The sequence below is a fragment of the Choloepus didactylus genome, chromosome 10, assembly GCF_015220235.1.
Source record: "Choloepus didactylus isolate mChoDid1 chromosome 10, mChoDid1.pri, whole genome shotgun sequence".
Lineage (NCBI taxonomy): Eukaryota > Metazoa > Chordata > Mammalia > Pilosa > Megalonychidae > Choloepus > Choloepus didactylus.
The window spans coordinates 77,282,104-77,296,525 of record NC_051316.1 but is presented as its reverse complement, the minus strand read 5'-3'; the positions used below and the strand labels follow the sequence as shown (position 1 = coordinate 77,296,525).

At 36.5% G+C, this 14,422-nt stretch overlaps 1 protein-coding gene across 7 annotated transcripts in view; it reads left to right on the top strand.

Annotated features, from left to right (window-relative positions):
- LINGO2 (leucine rich repeat and Ig domain containing 2) overlaps positions 1–14,422 on the top strand; it is a 1,372,285-nt gene that overhangs the window by 902,258 nt on the left and 455,605 nt on the right. For 6 of the 7 annotated variants that reach the window (XM_037797547.1, XM_037797541.1, XM_037797545.1 and 3 more), the window contains one exon: positions 13,165–13,206. The gene's annotated coding sequence lies outside the window, so the exon portion shown is untranslated. The remainder of the gene's footprint in view (positions 1–13,164; positions 13,207–14,422) is intronic. The other variant, XM_037797548.1, reaches the window with a different exon arrangement.

The following is a 14,422-nucleotide window of genomic DNA, read 5'->3' as shown; positions in this document are numbered from 1 at the left end:
TGTATTATATATCATAAACCTCCACAAATTCTTTTTAATAAGGCATGAAAAATGATAGATAGTATTTATTTTGTGATTCCAATGTAGCAAGCACATTAATTGAAATATTTCATTTAATCCCCATTGTATTTAGTAGGTAGAAATAATGAGGTCAATAGTATTTATTATTCTCCTTATTTTACAGATCAGAAAATTGAAGTACAGAGATTGAGTAACTAGCCAGGTATCACACAAGTTGAAGAGCCATATTCAGGCTCTCTAAAAACAAAATAAGTATTCTTAACCACTATGCTTTAGTGTTTTCCGTTGAAATCTACAGTATGGTCTGTAGCACTTAATTATAATATTCCCCTATGAAAATGTCAGGTGTTGCAGAGCTGCAGGTGGCATGTGAATGAGCCTCATGAGATTTAAGGCTCTGCTCTTAAATATTGCTGTTATACAACACGGGAAATATAAAGTGTACTCACTTGGTATTCAGCTAATTCTCTCCATAGATATTATTTTTGCCTGTAATATAAATGAGAACCTATTGATGGCCATGTCTTGTAATTAAACTCATTTAATAAATAATTTATCAATATGATTATTTTACAGTCATGCCTAATGAATTTTTCCATATGAATCAACCCAACTGAGAACATTTTATCTTTATCTGAATTCTAATCATTTGAGATTTTCTAACAATGCTTTCATATTTTGAATATCATTGATGATAAATGCACTAGCTAAAATAACTTAAAAATCAGAAGATGTATTGAAGAAGAAATTGAACTGTTACTTAATTTTACCTACTAAATGCTAGGTGCTATCCATATATTATCTCACTAATTCTCAAAACAAACCTGTGAAGTAGGTATAATTATCCCCATTTCATATATAAGGAAACTGAGGCTCAAGGAAGTTAAAGAACTTTCCCAAAGTGTCCCTGTTAGTAAATAGGTCTGTCTGAATCCAAAAACTGTGCTCTTTCCACTATAATGTGCCCATACTGTGCTCACTGTGGGTGGGTATTGAGTGTGTATACATCCATAGATGTATAACAGAAAAAGAAACTAATTAATGGTATCAAATTGAATGATGGCCTGAGCCTGTTGATCTATATGGCAGCATTTTAATGCTTTGATCAAAATCTTCCCCAAAGTGGCAACTTTGACCTCTTTTCTGCACAGCAGGATGGCTAGATTAGAAATGCAACCCGAATGGCCATCTGGGTGATTTCTTCAGTTGTCAACACATGACTGAATTCTCTAAGTTCACACTTCCATCAGACACAGTTTGGTGGACTGAGGGCAGAAAGTAAAGATTTCCTTATGAAACCAAACATAGAGCCCAAAAATAAAGACTTTATACATAACTGACCTCCTTTGAAAAGTCTGTTTTTTCCTCCTTGATGATGCCCATTCAGACACAAGAATGGTCTTATATATTTGACAGATGTGCCTGTTTTCTCCAACCTAGGGAGCAAAAGACACATTCAAATGCCCCACAAAAATAGCTATTATTATTTCCTAGCAGCACCTCTATTCCCTGAGATCTGCTACCTGCATGTAGAGCCACACATAATTCCAAATTGCATAGTACATTAACAGCCTCAACCTTGCTGAGCAATGGGGCCCCAAATTATTCTTGTTGCCACTGGCACCCAAATACTCACAGACTCACAGATTTCCCCTACTTCTACTATGTTAATCATATCCATACAACTGAATTTTTGGTTCATCGTTTTGCTCTACAGTTCGTTGTAGACTTGACGGAGCCCACCTCTGAACTATTGCTGTTTGACTGGGGTCCTGAAAAAGTTGTTGTCTTCCTTTAGAGAGCCCAAACTCCAGTCTATATAGCACTAATCACTGTCAGGAATCCTGAACGATATCACTTTCCACCCATCAATGCTGTATTTCCATGGATATTGACTCAAATCAGGATGGAGTTAACCATGCTCCCTTGAATCCTGTGTAGAGAAAGCTGCTGATTCTGAAAAAGAAATACACATTCAGCAGCGGGCTCCTAGTCATACCTAGCACCTGCTCCTTATTTTTCTTCATGAAGCTGAATTGCTATGGGTCTAACATAACTCATCCATGTGAAATATATATTTTTTCTGCTTCTTTCCTCTACCCAACCCTTAGTATTTCAAGCTTATGAAAGTATTTTCTTCTCAATTTTACCTGGACTGCAGTTCTCCTGTTCTGTCCAGTCTATCCTGTTTATCACTGTCAAAGTGATCTTCCCAGAATTTCTCTAATTATACTGCTCCTTTTATATAAAGACTTCAATGGATTCCTATTTGCTACAAAATAACCCAGAAAATATTAAGCCTGATATAGAATACCCTATACAATATAATGCCTCTTATATTTCCTGACATTTCTCCTCTTTATTTTCTCCCCCTCACTTTATATTCTTATCTAGCTTATTTGTCCTCCTTTTTCTGATCACTTGCCTTAATTCTCCTCCATACCTAGAGGATCCCCACCTTCAACTTCTCTATATGTTCCTTTTACCAGTTTTTCAAGGCCTTTTCCTCTATGAATCATCCCCTTTTAAAGAATCTGAGATGAAAGAAACCTTTGAAGCCATTGAGTCCCATAATTTATTTCATGATTTACTGTCCTCTAAAGTAGCCTCTGTTAATGATCACCTAGCTTGTATCTGGTGACAGAGAAACCAGTACCTAGGCCATAAGGTACAGACTGTGTCTTGTGTATATATTGTAGTCCCTGGTAACTTTTGGAAGTATTGTATATGCTTCAAATAGGCTTGCTAAATGGATAAATAAATGAGTGAATGATTTATTGATTGATTGGCTATGTCTTAAGGCAAGAGTAAGCAATATTTTTTCTGTAAGTGGTCAGATAGTTAATATATTCATCTCTGTGATCTGAATGGTCTTTGGTGCAACTACTCATTTCTGTTATTGTAGCTGGAAAGCAATCATAGACAATATGTAAACAAAGGGCATGTGGTGGACTCATTCAGCCTGTAGTTTACCAAACACTCTTAAGGCAACAAAAACCATCTTTGAACTATTTCTAGAGTTATTTCTCACGTTACTTCAAATCTCTCTAGCTAAAATTTTATGATACCTTCTCTGATGTTCCAAAGCATCTCACATGATCATGCTCAGTTTCTTCAGTCATTCCTTATATAATTCTGAGTTTCTTTACTAGCTTAGCCCTTCTCCCTGGTCTGTGTTCCATTTATTTGTGTATCTCACAAAATCTGGTATCCCAAGCAAAAATCAGTGATCCATCTTGACATGACAACTGGGAAGTAAAGCAGATCCTTTTCCTATTTTTCTTTATAGGTATAATAATAAAGTCTACAATAACATTAATTTTTGTGGAAGACTTGTCATATCCTGTTTTTTCATAAAGTCATACTTGAGCTCTAAACTGTTGTCTAATTCATTTTGTATTAAGTGGTGCTTTTTTTTTGTTTGTTTATCTTGGGGATCAAATACAGATTCCTACATTCTTCACTATATTGCATTTTTTAAAAATTTTATTGATATTATTCACATACCATACAATCATCCAGAGATCTAAAGTGCAAAATCAGTTGCCCATGGTACCATCATTCAGCTGTGCATACATCACCACAATTATTTTTTTTCAATTTTTAGAACATTTTCATTACTCAAGAAAAGATATAAAGACAAAAAAGAAAACCCAAATCCTCCCATACCCCTACCCACCTCTCCTCCATTATTGACTGATAGTATTGGTATAGTACATTTATTACTGTCGATGAAAGAATATTAAAATACTACTAACTGTAGTACGTAGTTTGCAATAGGTATATTTTTCCCTATATACCCCTCTATTATTAGCTTCTAGTATAGTGTCATATCTTGTTTTAGTTCATGAAAGAGATTTCTAATATTTGTAAAGTTAATCACATATATTGTCCACCACAAGATTCATTGTTTTGTGCATTCCCATATTTTAACCTCCAACTTTCCTTCTGGTGACATATGTGACTCTGAGCTTCCCCTTTCCACCTCATTCACACACTATTCAGCTCTGTTAGTTATTCTCGCTACCATCACTGCTGTCCATTTCCAAACATATCCTGTTTCCAAACATATCCTGTTTTTTCATAAAGTCATTTTCATAAAGTCATGCTCAACCTAGTTAAACATTTTGCTCATAATAAGCAACCACTCTCCAATCTTTAGCCTCATTCTATATTCTGGTAACTTATAGTTCATGTCCATGAGTTTGCATATTATAATTAGTTCATCAGTGAGACCATACAATATTCATCCTTACATGTCTGACTTTTATCACTCAATATAGTGCCCTCAAGGTTTCTTCATCAACCCATTTTTTTTTAAAGACGGTTTTGTTCACACACCATACATTCCATCCTAAGTAAACAATTGATGGTTCCCTGTATAATCATGTATTTATGCATTCACCACCATCACCACTGTCTATATAAGGACATCTCCATTTCTTCCACAAAGAAGGAAGAAAAGTCAAAGAAGGTAGAAAAACAATAGAAAAAGGAAAAGAAAGAAAAGAAAAAATATCAGCTAAAAAGCAACAAAAGGAAAGATAGCATTAAACTAAAGTACAATAAAAGAGTCAGACAGCATTACCAATGCCAAGAGTCCCATACCCCTCCCTTATCTCCCCCTCTTATAGGCATTTAGCTTTGGTATATTGCCTTTGTTACATTAAAGGAAGCATAATACCATATTTCTGTTGACTATAGTTTCTCGTTTGCATTGATTGTATTTTTTCCCCAATACCACCCCATTTTTAACACTTTGCAAGATTGACATTCATTTGGTCTACCTCATGTAAAAGCATATTTGTGCATTTTATCACAATTGTTGAACACTCTAGGTTTCACTGAGTTATACGTAGCCAGTCTTTATCTTTCCTCTTGCCTTCTGGTGTCCCACATGTTCCTATCCTTCCTCTTTCAACCATACTCACAGTCATCTTTGTTCAGTGTACTTATATGGCTGTGTTACCATCACCCAAAATTGTGTTCCAAACCTCTCATCTTACTCCTGTCTTTTCCTTTCTGTCTGTAGGGCTCCTTTTAGTATTTCCTGTAGCACAGGTATCTTGTTCATAAACTCTCATTGTCTATCAGAGAATATTTTAAACTCTCCCTCATATTTGAAGGACAGTTTTGCTGGATATAGAATTCTTGGTTGGCAGTTTTTCTCTTTCAGTATCTTCAATATATCACTTCCTTCTTGCCTCCATGGATTCTACTGAGAAATCCACACATAGTCTTATCAAGCTTCCTTTGTATGCGATGGATCACTTTTCTCTTGCTGCTTTCAGGATTCTTTGTCTTTGACATTTGATAATCTGATTATTAAGTGTCTTGGCTTAGGTCTATTCTGATCTATTCTGTTTGGGGTATGCTGAGCTTCTTGGATCTGTAATTTTATGTCTTTCATAAGAAATGGGAAATTTTCATTGATTATTTCCTCTATTATTGCTTCTGCCCCTTTTGATTGTTTCATTAAAGTGAAACAATATCGCAGTTGTGTCTTAATTGAGGTGTAAGTTTGTTCCTTTGACTGGGCCATATCTTTGGTTTTCCTACTGTAATTTGTAGTTTTCTCTTCTCTAGGCATCCGGTGTCCTTGGTTACCCCAATCAGATTTTCCTGGACCAGAATGGGTTCAAGTCTCAGAATGGAGTTATATTCAGGGTATATCTTAGAAGAATGACATGCTTTCCTGTGAGGCCTTTAGCCGCTATGCTTTTCCTAACCTGCCCAGCAGGTGGTGCCTGTCAGCCTTTCAGTCCCAACTGCTATAAGGAGGTGTGGCCCCTTTAGTTTATTTTTTGGCTGTTTTCCCCCAGGGTCTGGGGTCTGAGTTCTGAAGGGAAGGCCAGCACTAGAGCTGGGCCCCACCTCCTCCTCTTAGGGAAGATACATTCCCTAGGGAGTTATCTTCTACGTTTGAATTGGTGCTTCTGTTACCTCCACCCCTGTCTGGGTCAGAGTGCTGCAAACTGAAAATGGGTGAGGCTCTCTCCACTGAACCACTCAGGTTGAGAAGGAGAGAAAGGGAAAGAAAGCCCCTTTTCAGAACCAGTCAGTCAGAGAGAGCCCCTGGTCTTTCTGGCTCTTTAAGGTCAGTCATCTCTAAAAGCCTCTGTCTGCTTGTTAGGGGTTTTGTCTATGTTTGTAGCTTGTATTCAGCAGTTCACATTTGTTCACTAAAATTCCAGTTGGAGCTGAGCTGAGCTATATTTGTTGGCTCTGGGAATGCTGGTTTCTCCTACAGCAAGGGCTTGCAGCTCAGGCTGCCATGGGGGGAGAGGACTCCCAGCACAGTTCTCAGTTTTTATACACAGATTTTATGCTGCAACCTTAGCCATTCCACCCAATCCAGGTTGGTGTACGATGTGTGGACAGTCATGGTTGTCCCCCAGCAGTTGTTCCAGATTATTTACTAGTTGTTCCTGGTTGTTTATTAGTTGTTCCAGGGGACTAACTAAATTTCACTCCTCTCTGTGCTGCCATCTTCACAATATTGTTATTTAATTTTATTTTTTTTTAAACTGAATGATATTAGGACTTGATTAAAAATTACACCTATGACAATACTCATCAAATGCATCTTGTTACCTTTAATTCAGCACTCAGTTCTTTGAAACTTTTGTCCCATTCTGTAATGTCCCTTTTACCTCATCTATTCATGGATGCATTCCTTCATCTCATTCACTCATTCTAAGATATTTATTGAATGTTTATCATGTTCCAGTTACTGAGGAAGGCCCTGGAAATTCACTAGTAAGAAAAAGAGAAACAGTCCTTCTTATTCATAGTTTATTATCTCTCTTGACACCAGATACCACACAATGCATGACTTGATCCCTGAGTAGTCAACACAGATTCCACATTTTGAGCTAACCCAGGTGATCGATCTCTAGGCTCTTCCTCACTTACCCAAACCTAATACATTTTCTTGACATTTGGTTCTTGCTCATGTTTATCATTCCATTCCTGTTCCTTTTTCTTTCCATTGAGGTCTGGTTTTTTCAAATAGTCCTTGGATCCCCTTCATGGATGTTTCAGGAACCTTCAGAAATGCTGACTTGGATTAATCCTACTAGCTTTCCCTGATCAGTTCTATCTCAGGTTTTCCACCCTTGTAGTCTTAGCTTGCCCCCTGAGATTTACCTTGTGGCTCAAGCCAAGGAAAAATGAGGCCTAGAAACAGATAAGCAGTGAGAATCAGAGAATGGACCATACCCTGGCCTCCTAATTCCTTGTCTGGTGGTCATTTTGCTGCATTGTCTGCTTCCCTAGGCTTATAGAGAAGCATGACTTAAAATAAATTAATCTGGGCTACATTTGCCAGCCCTGTCAATAAGACCCAACCAACCAAACAGGAAACACATCTGTTTGCCCGGTCTTGCAAGTACAACCTCAGCAATTCTTATAAACTGCCTTCAGATCTCCAAGTCATATCTCTGCCTTCACGCTGGCAACAGTTCCTTCAAAATTTACGCTACGAGAGACTCTATAGTGTTGCCTCAACCCTTGTATCCCCAGATTTCTTTAAAAACATCAAAATAAAATTAATGTATCATTTTCCATTCTGATGCATCCTTCTTAGATAAGCCCTTGTATTGAAGTTAACTCTGTGCCTTTATATGTAGGTCTTTATGTCTTTATGAGTCTCCTTTTTGGATTGCACACTTGTGATGTTAAATGTGGTGCTTTTTGTTACTATCCATACTGACAGTCACTCAGCTACAGAAGCAGTTGATGCCATGAGCAAAAATTGACTCTCTTCCCTGAATCCACATATTTTGCTCACTAGAAATTGAGAAGCCATCTTCTTGATACCAGATGTGTTGGCATTATAAGAAAAGGTAAGTTCCTTACAGGAAGGTTGTGAACCTCTTTGTATCTTCCACATCCTCAATTATAATGATGAATGAACTGATATAAATCTATGTTGCTCTCTTCCTGATGTTTACAGATTTATATGTTAATGACTCATAATATACTCCGAAGAGTGGTGAATGAATTGTCCCACAATAAATTGAGAGAATTTAATTCTGTACAGTTCTATAGCTTTATCACTCATTAAGTGACCAGTTGTCTAATAGAGGTGTTTCTGGAGGTTTGGAAGAATCCTTAATTCAAAACCCACAGTAGAATGTGCCATGCTGAACCGACTACTTCTTGGTGGAAAGTTCCATCCACGACTTTGGGCTTCATTTGAAGTGTTATGTATGTCCCTGACTTTGCTTTATTGATCAACATTTCCAACATATATATTATGGGTTATATAATACAGCTTCTGGGGGAGATTCCCATCACAATTTCTACTAGTTGAAACCTTTCTCATCCCTCTGATATTTGATAGATTCTCAAAAAAACTCCCTCCAGTTGATGACAATTAAAAAAAAATGAAAGCTAATAGACTCTTCATGTATAAGGACTACTGTTACAACTATTTGTGATGATTATTTTCTGCCTTACTGTGGCCAGGTTAGGATGCATATCTTGGAATTTTCTTGTTTGTATTTTGTCAGATAAATTTTATCATTTTAAAACCTTGTTTTATTTACCATGTTTAGGGGTTAAAACAATATAGTGATAGAGTAACATGAGTAAACCAGTGAAACTTTATAAATTTAAATAGAAATGTATAATTATTTCATCAATAAATAAGAGCTGATAAATAAAATAAAGGAATTGTTGATGCAAAATATCCTTAGGAAGTTTCCAAACAAGAGGCTGCAGAGAGTTGGTGACTATTGAATGTCAATGTCACTGGTGGTAAAATCCTCAAAACTGTAGAAATTTGGTAACACTTTGTTTAGATTGTAAAGTCTGCCTGAAATAATATTTTAGCAGACCGTAATTGTTCTGACTGATTTCATGCCTGATAAAATACTTATTTATGGCAGAAAATGTAGGCCCTTTTTCCATAACTAATCTTTTAAGTTCTCTGAAACAGAGAAGTCTTGCATTTTTTTCCCTAGAAAAATGGCATGATTAAAAGTATCATATTGTTTATTGAAAATAGGCTAGTATTATTAGTGGTTTTGGTGAAACTGACCTTGAAATTAGTCTTCAGATATATATATATATACACACACACACACAAAAAAGTACATAGATGCACATAGATATTTCTATATAATACATATAAATTAGTAAATGTGAATATATGTATGAGTATATGTATGTGTATATTTCCCTTCTCATTCTGAAGGGGAATCTGTGTGATGCTCTGCAGAATCCACTATGTCTACCCCTCTTGCCTCTTAGGTCTACTTGTGTCCTATAATTTTGCCCCACTTGGAAACATTTTCTTGAGTGTTCTAGTAGGTCACTTTTCTTAGGGAAACTTCTAAGCGTAAGTTTAACCATGGGAAATACAGCCCTTATCACTACAGCTAATTTGGAGGCCACACCTAATACCTGTTGTCTCCCTTTTGTCTTGCTCTTCTATGACCCATTCTAGATTCCCTCACACTTGGCTATCACCTCTGCTTACCTACATGGCTCATCTTATGAAGCGATACAGAACCTAATTTCTGAGGTGTCTGAGCCCCTGTTCAACATTCCCTTGAGTCACGGCTACTGGACTTACCTTTTACTATCAAAAATAGGCAAAACAGATACAAAAAAAATCCTAAGAACTGCCACATGAATCATCTAAAGTGCAAGACACATTATTTCCCTGCTCTCGTGTAACAGCAGCCCCATCTCCTCCTGATGATCAGAGTCAATTATCCCTGCCCAAATGCTGACCCCTCTCTTTGCTCCCAATCTTTTGACACAAGGAACCCAAAGTGATTGTATGTAAGTCATACCTTAAAGTTTAATGAAACTTACTGTGTCCCCTCGTGGAAGCATTCTTCCTTTGAGAACCAGGACTTCTATTGCCAAAGAGCCTAAATTTGTGGACGTCATTCTAAGTAGGACCACTCCTAATTCCTACCATTTATCCCAGTTACATGTATTCTACCTATTAGGATATAGTGCCAAAAAATGGTGGATTTAGAGTGTTTACCACTCCATGGAGGATTATATACCATCCTTATGGGATAACATTTCCAAGCTAGTGGTTCAGCTGCACCTTCCAAAGACTGTTGCATCACTCCATCAAACCAGCAGTTTCAGGGTCCTGCACTATGTGCTGCGACAAAGTGGATTCTGTGTACGCCTACTGCTGTACCTCAGTCCAAAATGGTTCTAATGGTCTGAGGTAATATTATGCAGTGTCATGTAGTGAGTGTCAAACATTCTGTATGCCCTCAGATCAGGGTGCTCTCCATGTCCCTGTAGACAGTTAAAGCAAATTTTACCTGGAATTTGTGACAGTTCTAGTGAAATAAATTACGGCTATTTCCAAGGTGGAAGAGGTCCAATGTCATATCCAGCTTGCCATCAAGTGGCCAGTTGACCTCCCCATGGGATACCTCTGAAATAGATGTTCAGCATCAATCCTTGTTACTATCAGGTTGGACATTCCACCAACCTTGCCATGTGTGGGAAATCAGAAAATGGATATTGAGTGTCCTACATGAAACAGATGGGAGCTACTAAAAGAATGATGGGTAGGTTGTTCTAAGGCTTAAAAAAAAAAGAAAAGAAAGAAAGAAAGAAAGAAAGAAAGAAAGAAAGAAAGAAAGAAGGAAAGGAAGGAGATGAAACTTCCTGGGCAGGGTATTGGAAATATAATGGATCTGAAAAAAGGACAAAGACTACGTTCTGGGTGTTCTCAAGCCTCACAAGATGGTAAGCTATGTGGCTAGAATGCAGTCCTCTAAAAATTCACTTATTTATTTTGTTCTTGCCTTTTTTATTTCCTGTTTCATTTGCTGTTAGTTTCAAATTTTCTTTTTGATCTTAATTTCTGTTTTTGATCAAGAGTAGTCAGTTTGCCAAGTTAAAAGAACACAAGCCAACTTGGCAAGTTTGTGCAAATAAAATACTTCTCTGAGCCTTATTTTCATCACTTATAAAATTGAACTAAAAAATGTGTCTCTCATATTTGCTGTGGGATTTGCAAACATGTCTATAAAGTGCTAGTACATGGTGGGAAAGCAATCATTGACTATTAATATATATGTATTTGAAATCTTGAACAGTAACTTTTTATCTACGCAGGAAAAGAGTAGAGCTTCTATATTTGTTTGGGGCATTGGTTGCAGAGATCTGGAAAAGTAGAAGTAAGGAAGGAAGGTGAGGAGAGGCGATGGAGAGCCACTTCCCATACTATCCAGGGGCTCACCCCACAAGATTGTTTTTCAGCAACTGACCTTGTATTCTTTCTTTTTTCTTTTTGGAATAGTTCATTTTTTTTTGTTTATTTTTGGCTGTCCTTGTTTCTTGTTACATATTTCAATATTTGTTTTCTGCTTACAAAGAAGTGCATGCTTACTATAAATATTTCAGTCTCTATATATTCATGTATCATGGGAAAAAGTTACGTCCTCATCCTATTACAAAAAAAACTACCTTAAATATTTAGTATCTAGTCCTCTGAATATTTTTCATTGCAAAATCCAATATTACATATTATGTATGTGTGTGGTTTTGTATATGTATATATACATATATGTATGTATATATACATATATGTGTGTATATATGTATGTGTGTATGTGTATATATAAAAGTAGGATCCTATTTTGCATACTGTTCTGCAACTTGTATAGTTAACTTAGCCACATTTCTTGGGCATTTTTCCAGGATATATCGTGTGAAGTCATGCTTTTTAATAACTTTGTATACCATTTTATTTTATTTTATGAAGTTTCTGGTAGACATTTTGGCTGCTTCTAGATTTTCCCTATTTTAAACAATGCTACAACAAGCCCTCTTGTATTATAAGACAAATTCTGTAAGTGGAGCTGTTGTGTTAGAGGGAATGAAATATTTTAATTTTAATGAATAATGCTGAATTGCCCTCCAAAATGATGGCATGAAATTATGCTTTGAGTAGAGGTTTTATGGATAGAGAATTCCATTCTCGGGGTTAAGAACCACAGTTACAGAGGCCTGCCTGCACACTGGACAGGGACTGAGAAACACTGGTTTCCGAGAAGAGATATTAGGTTGAATCAATTCATCAAACATATGGGGTGCCAGTAAATAAAGTGGAGGCATTTGACAATGATCTATAAATAGATTTTGAAGTCTCACAGTCCTTTGTTTAAACCTTGAATCTACCATTTATTAGGTGTATAATGTTAAGAAAATTACTCAATATAACCGAGCCTCAGGATTTTGTCTATAAAATTGGGATAATGATATTATCTGTCTCATGGTGTTGTATGAGTTAAATGATAAATGTATGTTATTCATGTATTCCTGTATCTAATATACATGTGTCTTGTACATGTAAGCCTGATTGTATCATGCCTACCATATGGTAAAAACTAAAATATTAGCTATTATTATTATGCTTGCTTGAATACATATCTAGCATCCCAACAGAATGTTTTATGTTAGTGTTTTTCTCTCATCTCCTCATTCCTCAAAGAGAACAATGACTTGAAAACATTGGTTGAGTAAATAGTGCGTTATCATAATTACAATTTCCCTGAGAAAAGTGGCTTGCAGTTTGAATATTCAGCATAATAATTACAATTTCCATAAGGAATGTAGAGCAGTTATTATAAACAACACAATAATCACTTGGTCCATAAGGGAGAACAGATTATTGGGGGAGCAAGGAGGAAGAAGAAGCAAAAGCCTGTGTTCTAATCAGAATTCAAGAATAGAAATATTGAACCTGAGAATAAATTGTAACAGCCCCTTAAAATACTCTTATCAGAATTTATGGAATAATCTTATCATGATGACAAACTTCAGTGGGTTAGGTCCTGCCTATATATTTTTCCTTTTATATGATTTAGGTTTATCCTTTATTAAACTCTGCCCCATGTATCTCTACCCATTGTCATTCTTAATGGACATGCTCCCAATAAATTTTATTAAGCAAACTATCACAAGGTACAAAAATCACAAAATATTTTAAAACAACTTAGTTTAGGGTATTTCTGCCTCCACAGTTAAATGCTTCTCTTTTGTCCAAGGGAAAATGAGTAAAAGTTTTAAAAGGAAAGAAAATACCCTTTATACTGTTTGTGTTGCTTTAATTGCTTTTCACTGAAATTTCCTTTTTCTTTGTGTTTTCAGTTTTTTTAGGTGAAGTGAGCAAAACAGAATGCAACTTTCAAGGTTGGTACTTTTCACGATGTTTTAAACCTGTACGTTAATATGAAACAGAGTATGAAAAAAGCAGGGCAAAATGTATGCTTATCACAGATAGTGATTAAAGGACATTATGTTTTTATTTTCCTTACTTCATGAATGGAAAAGTAGAACATGGTTCATAACAGAATGCAATATAGCAATCAACTATAATACCTGAGTCAATCCTGAGCAAAATTGAAAGGGTAGAAATGTTCAGAGTTTTTCCACTTTATACATCTGTCCATCTATCCATCCATTCATCCACCATTCATATAATTTTTCAATGATTATGTGTTACATACATGTTGTATGCAAGTCACTGTCACCTGACTTTCCTGTATTCTACCTTCACCAGGTTCCTAAACCCACCCCTTTTCCTAACCCTTCCTGCTATCTCTGATAAAAATTTTACAAAAATAAAGAAAAACCTTCATCTATTATTGCAGGCCTTCAATTAAACTTGATAATAAATGAGCAGTGTTTTCACAACATTTTTCAGATATGTGATTCTTCTGGTTTGCAAATGCTGCCTTTATGCAAAATACCAGAAATGGATTGGCTTTTAAAAAGGGGGTTTATTTGGTTACAAATTTACAGTTCCTAGCCCACAAAATTGTCCAAATGAAGGCATCAACAAGAGGATACCTTCACTGAAGAAAGCCAGTGGTGTCCAGAACACCTCTTTCAGCTGGGAAGGCACATGACTGGCATCTGCTGGTCCTTTGCTCCTAGGTTGTGTTTCAAAATGGCTTTCTCCAAAATGTCTCTAGGCTTGTCTCTCTTAGATTCTCTGGAACAAACTCAGGGCTAGCATCTCCAAACATCTCCAAGCGTCTCCAAGCATCAGCTCCCAAGCATTTCTCTAAAAGTCTCTCATCTGCTCTTGGGGCATTTTGTCCTCTCTTACAGGACACAGATGATTAAATAAAGACCCACTCTGAATGGGTGGAGTCCACATCTCCATGGAAATAATTTAATTAAAGTTTTCCACCCTAATCAACAGACTAATTATCTACCCCCACAAGATTGAATTAAAGAATATGGATTTTCTGGGGGACATAATATATCCAAACTGGCACATTCCAGGGCAAAGCAACTGTTGGCTTCCAAGCATCTAACGTCTGTGTGTCCTGGCTTAGCATAACCTGGGGTGTTTTCCTCCCTCTGCTCTCTGCGTGAGCTCCCTTTAAAGGACTCCAGT